This window comes from Sphaerodactylus townsendi, linkage group LG05, assembly GCF_021028975.2.
Source record: "Sphaerodactylus townsendi isolate TG3544 linkage group LG05, MPM_Stown_v2.3, whole genome shotgun sequence".
Lineage (NCBI taxonomy): Eukaryota > Metazoa > Chordata > Lepidosauria > Squamata > Sphaerodactylidae > Sphaerodactylus > Sphaerodactylus townsendi.
This window is the reverse complement of record NC_059429.1, coordinates 50,199,805-50,211,907: the sequence shown is the minus strand read 5'-3', so window position 1 is coordinate 50,211,907 and position 12,103 is coordinate 50,199,805. Positions and strand designations below refer to the sequence as shown.

The following is a 12,103-nucleotide window of genomic DNA, read 5'->3' as shown; positions in this document are numbered from 1 at the left end:
CAATTCTTTAGTTGAAACATTTTTAAAGTGACTCCATTTGCTTGTGCATTTCCCACACCTCTCTGCACTGTAGTCCCTGAACTTCCTCCTCAGCATCCTTTTCTTCTCATTCCTGTTGCCTAATTTTGGAGCCTTTGAGCAGAGTTTCTTGGGGGGGAGGCTAATCTGCAAAGGATGGAGTGTAGAAGGCACAGAGAATCACATCACCCTCTGTGAAGCACTGAAGCAGCAATTCCACAATGAACTAAGGAAAAAAAGTGGGGAGAATCACAAAATGCCAGCCAGGTATAGTTTTGAGGGGGTGAATATGAGCATACATCATGGTAAAGGTGAGGATTGAAAATGTTTTAGAAACTTTTGGGGGATTTGTGCAGAAAGAGCCGCAAACTAACTCAAGCAAAAAAAACAACACTGCAAGACCAACTAATTGATTTCAAAGAACAGAACCAAAGTCAAACTATCAAGGCTAGCAGATACCAAGTCCCATGAAGATACAAATGCACAGGATTTAAAATTAAAAAAAAAGTCTTAGGAGCCTTCAAATGCTGGCTCCTGATATTTCTGGTTGCTTCTGAATATTCCCAGGATTTCATTGGACCCATTTCCCAGTATCCTGGAAAATCTTAGATCCCATCTGGATACCCAAATATATCCAGAATATACCAATGACGTATTTTCCAGATATATATTCAGACTTCATATATCTGAACCAACATCCCTACTTGCAGTTTTGAACCTTCTTAACATATTGTCTGTTTTGACATCTATGGAATAATCTCCAAAACCACAAAAACTGTATATCCCTATTTGAAACCTCGTCATAGATGTGTAATTGAGGGACTATGGTAGAACTGGAATATCTAAATATAAACCATATGATAGGGAACTGTATCTGAGGGAAAATCAAGTAAAATCAAATTTCCACTTTTCCATTTATGACTTGAGTTGTCAGTTGCCAAATCAATCTCAATAATTGTGCTGGATTGCAACTCAGCTGATACTGTGGGGGCGAAAAAGTAAATAATTTCTTCAGTACTATCACCATTACTACTTCATAGGCTTACAATGCTATATCAGAATTGGCCTCCATCACTCAAGATGTCTGCTATCTCATTTTAAAGCATCCATCTCTGTAGCAAGCCTTGGAGCTGGGCTCTATGTGAAGGTGGTAGGCAGTTATACTTGAAAGTGCTTTTGATTTAATTATTCTCAGTCTGCGTAGAAATTCCTAAACAGAATAAGGTGAGTGTTTCATTCTTGTACAGAGATGTTTAGAATTAGCAAGGATGTAACTTTTATATATGCTTGCCAGATACCAGAACAGAAATTACATGGTTTCCATGAAATAAAAGTAACTGTTCAATACCTCATTCAGGAATCCTCAACAACATTGTCCCTGAATCTAAAATCTTCATGGTTCATGACCAGCGCAGGTGACTCAGAGGTTGCTGTCTGAACAAGTCTGACTATTATAACATGAACCAAAGTTTACATCATACATTGTCACTGTTCCCTTCTCCCTTAAAAAAAGAGAAAAGAAAGAAAATCCTTCATCTATCATGTTTAAAGCACAAAGAAAAATATGTCCTCGTGACAGGCGTTCTTTCTCATATTCGAGTTTGGAGGACAAGAACAAAAATTGATGTTTGTATTATTTATGCTTTAACAAAATTCCCTCCAGAATCTTTTTAGAGTGATTGGTTCACTAACAAATAGCTTGGACAATCTCCACATAAACATTGTATGAATAAAACATGCCATGCTACTTATGTCCTCGGAAAGAATATTTTCTTCATTTTTCTTTTTTACCAAGCCTCCAGTGGTAATAAGAGCTGATAATAGTATAATTTGCATTTAGGGAATGAGGACATTAATTATGCTGCCATGTTGCTTTTATTGTGACAATAAATAAGATTCATTCTAATGAAGGTTAAGATATAGTAAATTTAAGCTAAAACATTGCTATTTTGGGATAAATATATTTCCACTTGTTTCTTTTTTAAATTATACCAGTAAATATTTATTATTGTATTTACATGTAACTATAAACAGAATAAACATTTTTATATTAGAGGCATTCCAACATACAAAAAGAAAAGAAAATTGACACACGAAGCAGTTTTGATTTTATTCTTCATTTGAAAGAACCACATTTTAACAGAAAGCAAATGGTATGAACAAATGTGACCTCTTCACTTCAAAACCATTAAAAAAAGAAGTCTAGACATTTCCATTTGAAAATATACCTCATTCCTACTTCACAGGGAACTGGTGTTGTAAAATTGACCATCTTGACTATCTTTTCAGCTTGGAAAGTATTGATAAACCTGGCATACACTTTCAAAATTTACTAATTCCAGTAGAAAACCAGATTTGGTAAATACATTCACTTCAGTTTTGATTTGTATTATTATCTTTGAATATTGTATATTTTAAAATCAAAACTAAAGAAAAATAGGATCATTTTAAAAGTTGACTATCATATATGTATATTTATAACCCCTAAAAAGCCAAATGGTTCAAGTGAGTAGAGAAGACAAATAATCCAAGGATTCCTATTTTATCACGGTACCATTTGGCTTTAGGTCTTCTGGGACAATAGTGTAGGCATACAGGAATGTCAAATACAGCATTTTCAAATTACACAGTGGTTATGAACTAATATAGAATTACACTGCTGCAGTATTTTGTTTGCCCTGGTGACCATTGTTTTCCATGGCTTTCCGCTTGGTTTTCTAGAAAGGTGAATTGTGTGTTTTCAGTAGACTAAAAAGGTACTCAGGATAGGGAAGGTCCTCTGTGAAAAGAAAGGATTCAGTGGATTTATAGCTATTCAGTGGCAAGACAGAAAATTTTTCATTTTTTCTTCTGCACTTCCAGTTTTGGTGGCACTCAACAAGAGCAAGGATAGGAAAGGATCTTCAGTTCACAGAATTTACGTGTACTGAATGATAGGTGAGGAACACCAGACTAGTTGAATGAGGGATTTAATTAGCAGCTAAATCCCTTGATTATAGTGGGTACTTTACACTCTAGAATTCTTATCTTTCAGGGTTAAGGCAAAAATAATATGCTAGGTAACATGAATACCACCACTGCCAAGTTGTCAGTTTTCAGTGTGATGGTACACAACAGCTGCATTTTCCTTATATACTGCAAACTGCCAAGTCTGTGCCTTCAGAAGTGAGGCTCATTTTGTTTTTCAGGAGTCTATTCATAAGCTGTCTTACTCCTTCAAAATAGACATTCCCAGTGTGGTTCAAGAGGGTATTAAAATTTCATTTTTTCTCGCTGCAAAAAAAAGTTTTCTTCTTTTAGGTGCTCTTACTAAGGCACTTTATAAACATATCAGGTGAAGTTCAGTTGAGATAAATCCCTCGTTCTCTGGGGAGATCTGTTACATTGAAAAGAAACTGTGATCACTGCCTGGAGAATTTGTTGCTGAGGTCTATAAGCTCATTCAGAAAGTTTTTGTAGAATTATATTAAAACAAGGAGGAGTAACAAACAAGGATTAAAAAATATTTCAGCATTAGTCAGATGCCTGTCAGAGGATGGAATCATCTGAGAAAACAGAGGTGGGTTTATTTGTTTGTTGCTGTTTGGCAAAAAACCTTGCTTTCTCATATTTATTTGTGCTGTATGCAGTCACTGGTCCCCAATCATTCTTAACCTTTCATTTTCATGACTATTGGGCATGGCAATAATTGTGCCTGTTTTAGCTAAGCATGGGGCTTTGTTTCTTCAAGACTCTCTCTTTGACCTAAGCATATTAATAAGCTATCACTTCTTACTATTAGGATTCTCTTTTTTTAACCTCCCCCCATGCACAAACACAAATGTCAGTGCATAGTTTTCCAAATGCTGCAAAACTGCCCAAGGGCTACAGCTATGTATGAGTAGGCTCTACTTACATAGATACAGTTGGTTGCTAAGCAAGTTTTTGATCTGTAAACATGGACTAAGTAGCAGGTGCTGCTCAGGGAATCTTACACAACACTGTAGACAGAATGCAGGAAAATGTGGCCTGCTGTAACAATCCCTGATTTTTGTGGACACCAACAAAAAAACAAAAGTGGTATAGAATTTCAAAGACTATTGCATAAAAATGAGAAATCAAGACTCACTGGAAAAAAGAAAAATGCTAGGAAAAGTTGAAGGTGTCAGGAAGCGGGGAAGATCCAACATGAGATGGATTGATTCAATAAAGAATATCAAGGGTCTCCGTTTGAAAGACCTGAACACAGCTATTAATGATAGAATGTTTTGAAGGTCATTAATTCATTTGGTCACCGTAAGTGTGAAATGACTTGATGGTGCTTAACACACACACACTCATACCCAAAGGTAACAGGCAGCCCAATTCAAAGGGGGGCAAAGTGGCTTTTGGAACTGGCATGGGGCCACATTGGTGCATTTCCCCACCCCACTAGCATAAGTGGCTCCTACACCAGCAGGGAGGGGAAACATGGAGGTGGTCAGGTGCCATGGAGCTCCACAGCGCTTGACCTGGAAAAGCCTGCTGCCTGCAGAGTTGTGCTGGCCTAAAGGAGTATGCCAGCTTGGCTGGGGGCAGGTAGAGGCATTCCCAGTGCAGGCCTCCAACTTACACCACCCAAAAAGGTGGCAAAAGTCCATTCTCACCAATGGGGTTTTTTCAGGCAGCCAGGGAATCTCCAGTTTTTGCCACTTTCCATGCCACCTGGAAGCTGTTTATAGGTGGCAAGGCAGCTGCACCATCCCTGGCTACTACAACTTCTGCATTGGGCAGTTAAAATGCCTTTCATGTAAATACAGTAAGAAGAAGGTCAACCTGTAGAAGGTCAACTACTTTTTCATTATCCTCTAGTGTAGTATGTGATGTTTATAAAGATGAGCAAGAATCACCTGCCAAATTCTCTAGGTAAATTAGAGTAATGCAGTAGACCATCTAGAAATATGATTTCCTCCTTGTCCCAGTCATTTTTTTAGTTGACAGTATCGGCCAAGAGGTATGATTTGTACACAGTTTGAATGCATGGCCCCACAGATAAGTTCTCCATTTTTTGAAGCCCAGGCACAAGAAATGCTTCTTTTTCAATATTTGAATAATTATTTTCAGTCTCAGTGAGTTCTTGAAGGAAATGTAACTGTTCTGTCTATCTCATCCTCATGAATCTGGGTAATCACAGTTTCCAGTCTGTACTCAGAAACATCAGTTGTCACAGTTTTTGGTAATGCAAGCTTAAACAATCCAAGGGTTGAATTAAGGTCTATCAAGGCTTTCACAGGATGAAAACTAGCTTGTGCTGCAGCTATTGAGGCAAAGTTTGGATTTCCTGTAGTACAATGATTCCCAAACCTTTTCAGACCTTTTTTATAAAGCTCACATAAGCAAAAAGAAAAGAATCAGTGATGATGTATTTTCTCCTCTGGCCAGCACTCTGGTGGTATATTTACTAAAAAAAATCCAATAGTTTTCACCATATTTCTGCACTTTGCAGAAACATAGAGTGCCATTTGCCAGCCTGGTGGCAATTATTGCTTGGTCAATGGTAAGTAAATGAACAATGCAGTCAAGGAGTCCACCTCCAGTGCTGCCACCTACTTTGTCTGTGGGAAAGTTGACAATACAGTCATGTGTGCTGCGGCGGGAGTTGCAGCAGTGTACAACCACATTTTAAAATAGTGCAGATTCCCTTCTAGCAGCTAACAATGGCCGTTTCCGACCCGAAGAGGCTGGGACCGTCTGCACGGATGGTCCCAGGAAGAGGCGGGACGCTGGCGCCGCGGAGCGCCGGCGCCCGGCCGACCCCACCCCCCGCCCCCCCCACCCCCCCCCCCCCCCACACCCCCCCCCCCCCCCCCCCCCCCCCCCCCCACCCCCCCCCCCCCCCACCCCCCCCCCCCCCCCCCCCCCCCCCCCCCCCCCTCCCCCCCCCCCCACACTCTCTCCCCCCCCCCCTCCCCCCCCCCCCCCCCCACCCCCCCCCCCCCCCACCCCCCCCCCCCCCCACCCCCCCCCCCCCCCACCCCCCCCCCCCCCCACCCCCCCCCCCCCCCACCCCCCCCCCCCCCCACCCCCCCCCCCCCCCACCCCCCCCCCCCCCCACCCCCCCCCCCCCCCACCCCCCCCCCCCCCCACCCCCCCCCCCCCCCACCCCCCCCCCCCCCCACCCCCCCCCCCCCCCACCCCCCCCCCCCCCCACCCCCCCCCCCCCCCACCCCCCCCCCCCCCCACCCCCCCCCCCCCCCACCCCCCCCCCCCCCCACCCCCCCCCCCCCCCACCCCCCCCCCCCCCCACCCCCCCCCCCCCCCACCCCCCCCCCCCCCCACCCCCCCCCCCCCCCACCCCCCCCCCCCCCCACCCCCCCCCCCCCCCACCCCCCCCCCCCCCCACCCCCCCCCCCCCCCACCCCCCCCCCCCCCCACCCCCCCCCCCCCCCACCCCCCCCCCCCCCCACCCCCCCCCCCCCCCACCCCCCCCCCCCCCCACCCCCCCCCCCCCCCACCCCCCCCCCCCCCCACCCCCCCCCCCCCCCACCCCCCCCCCCCCCCACCCCCCCCCCCCCCCACCCCCCCCCCCCCCCACCCCCCCCCCCCCCCACCCCCCCCCCCCCCCACCCCCCCCCCCCCCCACCCCCCCCCCCCCCCACCCCCCCCCCCCCCCACCCCCCCCCCCCCCCACCCCCCCCCCCCCCCACCCCCCCCCCCCCCCACCCCCCCCCCCCCCCACCCCCCCCCCCCCCCACCCCCCCCCCCCCCCACCCCCCCCCCCCCCCACCCCCCCCCCCCCCCACCCCCCCCCCCCCCCACCCCCCCCCCCCCCCACCCCCCCCCCCCCCCACCCCCCCCCCCCCCCACCCCCCCCCCCCCCCACCCCCCCCCCCCCCCACCCCCCCCCCCCCCCACCCCCCCCCCCCCCCACCCCCCCCCCCCCCCACCCCCCCCCCCCCCCACCCCCCCCCCCCCCCACCCCCCCCCCCCCCCACCCCCCCCCCCCCCCACCCCCCCCCCCCCCCACCCCCCCCCCCCCCCACCCCCCCCCCCCCCCACCCCCCCCCCCCCCCACCCCCCCCCCCCCCCACCCCCCCCCCCCCCCACCCCCCCCCCCCCCCACCCCCCCCCCCCCCCACCCCCCCCCCCCCCCACCCCCCCCCCCCCCCACCCCCCCCCCCCCCCACCCCCCCCCCCCCCCACCCCCCCCCCCCCCCACCCCCCCCCCCCCCCACCCCCCCCCCCCCCCACCCCCCCCCCCCCCCACCCCCCCCCCCCCCCACCCCCCCCCCCCCCCACCCCCCCCCCCCCCCACCCCCCCCCCCCCCCACCCCCCCCCCCCCCCACCCCCCCCCCCCCCCACCCCCCCCCCCCCCCACCCCCCCCCCCCCCCACCCCCCCCCCCCCCCACCCCCCCCCCCCCCCACCCCCCCCCCCCCCCACCCCCCCCCCCCCCCACCCCCCCCCCCCCCCACCCCCCCCCCCCCCCACCCCCCCCCCCCCCCACCCCCCCCCCCCCCCACCCCCCCCCCCCCCCACCCCCCCCCCCCCCCACCCCCCCCCCCCCCCACCCCCCCCCCCCCCCACCCCCCCCCCCCCCCACCCCCCCCCCCCCCCACCCCCCCCCCCCCCCACCCCCCCCCCCCCCCACCCCCCCCCCCCCCCACCCCCCCCCCCCCCCACCCCCCCCCCCCCCCACCCCCCCCCCCCCCCACCCCCCCCCCCCCCCACCCCCCCCCCCCCCCACCCCCCCCCCCCCCCACCCCCCCCCCCCCCCACCCCCCCCCCCCCCCACCCCCCCCCCCCCCCACCCCCCCCCCCCCCCACCCCCCCCCCCCCCCACCCCCCCCCCCCCCCACCCCCCCCCCCCCCCACCCCCCCCCCCCCCCACCCCCCCCCCCCCCCACCCCCCCCCCCCCCCACCCCCCCCCCCCCCCACCCCCCCCCCCCCCCACCCCCCCCCCCCCCCACCCCCCCCCCCCCCCACCCCCCCCCCCCCCCACCCCCCCCCCCCCCCACCCCCCCCCCCCCCCACCCCCCCCCCCCCCCACCCCCCCCCCCCCCCACCCCCCCCCCCCCCCACCCCCCCCCCCCCCCACCCCCCCCCCCCCCCACCCCCCCCCCCCCCCACCCCCCCCCCCCCCCACCCCCCCCCCCCCCCACCCCCCCCCCCCCCCACCCCCCCCCCCCCCCACCCCCCCCCCCCCCCACCCCCCCCCCCCCCCACCCCCCCCCCCCCCCACCCCCCCCCCCCCCCACCCCCCCCCCCCCCCACCCCCCCCCCCCCCCACCCCCCCCCCCCCCCACCCCCCCCCCCCCCCACCCCCCCCCCCCCCCACCCCCCCCCCCCCCCACCCCCCCCCCCCCCCACCCCCCCCCCCCCCCACCCCCCCCCCCCCCCACCCCCCCCCCCCCCCACCCCCCCCCCCCCCCACCCCCCCCCCCCCCCACCCCCCCCCCCCCCCACCCCCCCCCCCCCCCACCCCCCCCCCCCCCCACCCCCCCCCCCCCCCACCCCCCCCCCCCCCCACCCCCCCCCCCCCCCACCCCCCCCCCCCCCCACCCCCCCCCCCCCCCACCCCCCCCCCCCCCCACCCCCCCCCCCCCCCACCCCCCCCCCCCCCCACCCCCCCCCCCCCCCACCCCCCCCCCCCCCCACCCCCCCCCCCCCCCACCCCCCCCCCCCCCCACCCCCCCCCCCCCCCACCCCCCCCCCCCCCCACCCCCCCCCCCCCCCACCCCCCCCCCCCCCCACCCCCCCCCCCCCCCACCCCCCCCCCCCCCCACCCCCCCCCCCCCCCACCCCCCCCCCCCCCCACCCCCCCCCCCCCCCACCCCCCCCCCCCCCCACCCCCCCCCCCCCCCACCCCCCCCCCCCCCCACCCCCCCCCCCCCCCACCCCCCCCCCCCCCCACCCCCCCCCCCCCCCACCCCCCCCCCCCCCCACCCCCCCCCCCCCCCACCCCCCCCCCCCCCCACCCCCCCCCCCCCCCACCCCCCCCCCCCCCCACCCCCCCCCCCCCCCACCCCCCCCCCCCCCCACCCCCCCCCCCCCCCACCCCCCCCCCCCCCCACCCCCCCCCCCCCCCACCCCCCCCCCCCCCCACCCCCCCCCCCCCCCACCCCCCCCCCCCCCCACCCCCCCCCCCCCCCACCCCCCCCCCCCCCCACCCCCCCCCCCCCCCACCCCCCCCCCCCCCCACCCCCCCCCCCCCCCACCCCCCCCCCCCCCCACCCCCCCCCCCCCCCACCCCCCCCCCCCCCCACCCCCCCCCCCCCCCACCCCCCCCCCCCCCCACCCCCCCCCCCCCCCACCCCCCCCCCCCCCCACCCCCCCCCCCCCCCACCCCCCCCCCCCCCCACCCCCCCCCCCCCCCACCCCCCCCCCCCCCCACCCCCCCCCCCCCCCACCCCCCCCCCCCCCCACCCCCCCCCCCCCCCACCCCCCCCCCCCCCCACCCCCCCCCCCCCCCACCCCCCCCCCCCCCCACCCCCCCCCCCCCCCACCCCCCCCCCCCCCCACCCCCCCCCCCCCCCACCCCCCCCCCCCCCCACCCCCCCCCCCCCCCACCCCCCCCCCCCCCCACCCCCCCCCCCCCCCACCCCCCCCCCCCCCCACCCCCCCCCCCCCCCACCCCCCCCCCCCCCCACCCCCCCCCCCCCCCACCCCCCCCCCCCCCCACCCCCCCCCCCCCCCACCCCCCCCCCCCCCCACCCCCCCCCCCCCCCACCCCCCCCCCCCCCCACCCCCCCCCCCCCCCACCCCCCCCCCCCCCCACCCCCCCCCCCCCCCACCCCCCCCCCCCCCCACCCCCCCCCCCCCCCACCCCCCCCCCCCCCCACCCCCCCCCCCCCCCACCCCCCCCCCCCCCCACCCCCCCCCCCCCCCACCCCCCCCCCCCCCCACCCCCCCCCCCCCCCACCCCCCCCCCCCCCCACCCCCCCCCCCCCCCACCCCCCCCCCCCCCCACCCCCCCCCCCCCCCACCCCCCCCCCCCCCCACCCCCCCCCCCCCCCACCCCCCCCCCCCCCCACCCCCCCCCCCCCCCACCCCCCCCCCCCCCCACCCCCCCCCCCCCCCACCCCCCCCCCCCCCCACCCCCCCCCCCCCCCACCCCCCCCCCCCCCCACCCCCCCCCCCCCCCACCCCCCCCCCCCCCCACCCCCCCCCCCCCCCACCCCCCCCCCCCCCCACCCCCCCCCCCCCCCACCCCCCCCCCCCCCCACCCCCCCCCCCCCCCACCCCCCCCCCCCCCCACCCCCCCCCCCCCCCACCCCCCCCCCCCCCCACCCCCCCCCCCCCCCACCCCCCCCCCCCCCCACCCCCCCCCCCCCCCACCCCCCCCCCCCCCCACCCCCCCCCCCCCCCACCCCCCCCCCCCCCCACCCCCCCCCCCCCCCACCCCCCCCCCCCCCCACCCCCCCCCCCCCCCACCCCCCCCCCCCCCCACCCCCCCCCCCCCCCACCCCCCCCCCCCCCCACCCCCCCCCCCCCCCACCCCCCCCCCCCCCCACCCCCCCCCCCCCCCACCCCCCCCCCCCCCCACCCCCCCCCCCCCCCACCCCCCCCCCCCCCCACCCCCCCCCCCCCCCACCCCCCCCCCCCCCCACCCCCCCCCCCCCCCACCCCCCCCCCCCCCCACCCCCCCCCCCCCCCACCCCCCCCCCCCCCCACCCCCCCCCCCCCCCACCCCCCCCCCCCCCCACCCCCCCCCCCCCCCACCCCCCCCCCCCCCCACCCCCCCCCCCCCCCACCCCCCCCCCCCCCCACCCCCCCCCCCCCCCACCCCCCCCCCCCCCCACCCCCCCCCCCCCCCACCCCCCCCCCCCCCCACCCCCCCCCCCCCCCACCCCCCCCCCCCCCCACCCCCCCCCCCCCCCACCCCCCCCCCCCCCCACCCCCCCCCCCCCCCACCCCCCCCCCCCCCCACCCCCCCCCCCCCCCACCCCCCCCCCCCCCCACCCCCCCCCCCCCCCACCCCCCCCCCCCCCCACCCCCCCCCCCCCCCACCCCCCCCCCCCCCCACCCCCCCCCCCCCCCACCCCCCCCCCCCCCCACCCCCCCCCCCCCCCACCCCCCCCCCCCCCCACCCCCCCCCCCCCCCACCCCCCCCCCCCCCCACCCCCCCCCCCCCCCACCCCCCCCCCCCCCCACCCCCCCCCCCCCCCACCCCCCCCCCCCCCCACCCCCCCCCCCCCCCACCCCCCCCCCCCCCCACCCCCCCCCCCCCCCACCCCCCCCCCCCCCCACCCCCCCCCCCCCCCACCCCCCCCCCCCCCCACCCCCCCCCCCCCCCACCCCCCCCCCCCCCCACCCCCCCCCCCCCCCACCCCCCCCCCCCCCCACCCCCCCCCCCCCCCACCCCCCCCCCCCCCCACCCCCCCCCCCCCCCACCCCCCCCCCCCCCCACCCCCCCCCCCCCCCACCCCCCCCCCCCCCCACCCCCCCCCCCCCCCACCCCCCCCCCCCCCCACCCCCCCCCCCCCCCACCCCCCCCCCCCCCCACCCCCCCCCCCCCCCACCCCCCCCCCCCCCCACCCCCCCCCCCCCCCACCCCCCCCCCCCCCCACCCCCCCCCCCCCCCACCCCCCCCCCCCCCCACCCCCCCCCCCCCCCACCCCCCCCCCCCCCCACCCCCCCCCCCCCCCACCCCCCCCCCCCCCCACCCCCCCCCCCCCCCACCCCCCCCCCCCCCCACCCCCCCCCCCCCCCACCCCCCCCCCCCCCCACCCCCCCCCCCCCCCACCCCCCCCCCCCCCCACCCCCCCCCCCCCCCACCCCCCCCCCCCCCCACCCCCCCCCCCCCCCACCCCCCCCCCCCCCCACCCCCCCCCCCCCCCACCCCCCCCCCCCCCCACCCCCCCCCCCCCCCACCCCCCCCCCCCCCCACCCCCCCCCCCCCCCACCCCCCCCCCCCCCCACCCCCCCCCCCCCCCACCCCCCCCCCCCCCCACCCCCCCCCCCCCCCACCCCCCCCCCCCCCCACCCCCCCCCCCCCCCACCCCCCCCCCCCCCCACCCCCCCCCCCCCCCACCCCCCCCCCCCCCCACCCCCCCCCCCCCCCACCCCCCCCCCCCCCCACCCCCCCCCCCCCCCACCCCCCCCCCCCCCCACCCCCCCCCCCCC

The 12,103-nt window shown here is 67.2% G+C and overlaps 1 long non-coding RNA gene across 1 annotated transcript in view; it reads left to right on the top strand.

Moving 5' to 3' along the window:
- The first annotated feature begins 3,389 nt into the window (after positions 1 to 3,389).
- LOC125433103 overlaps positions 3,390 to 12,103 on the top strand; it is a 77,360-nt gene continuing 68,646 nt past the window's right edge. Inside the window, exon 1 of the long non-coding RNA XR_007244596.1 lies at positions 3,390 to 3,577. This is a non-coding gene — a long non-coding RNA (uncharacterized LOC125433103). The remainder of the gene's footprint in view (positions 3,578 to 12,103) is intronic.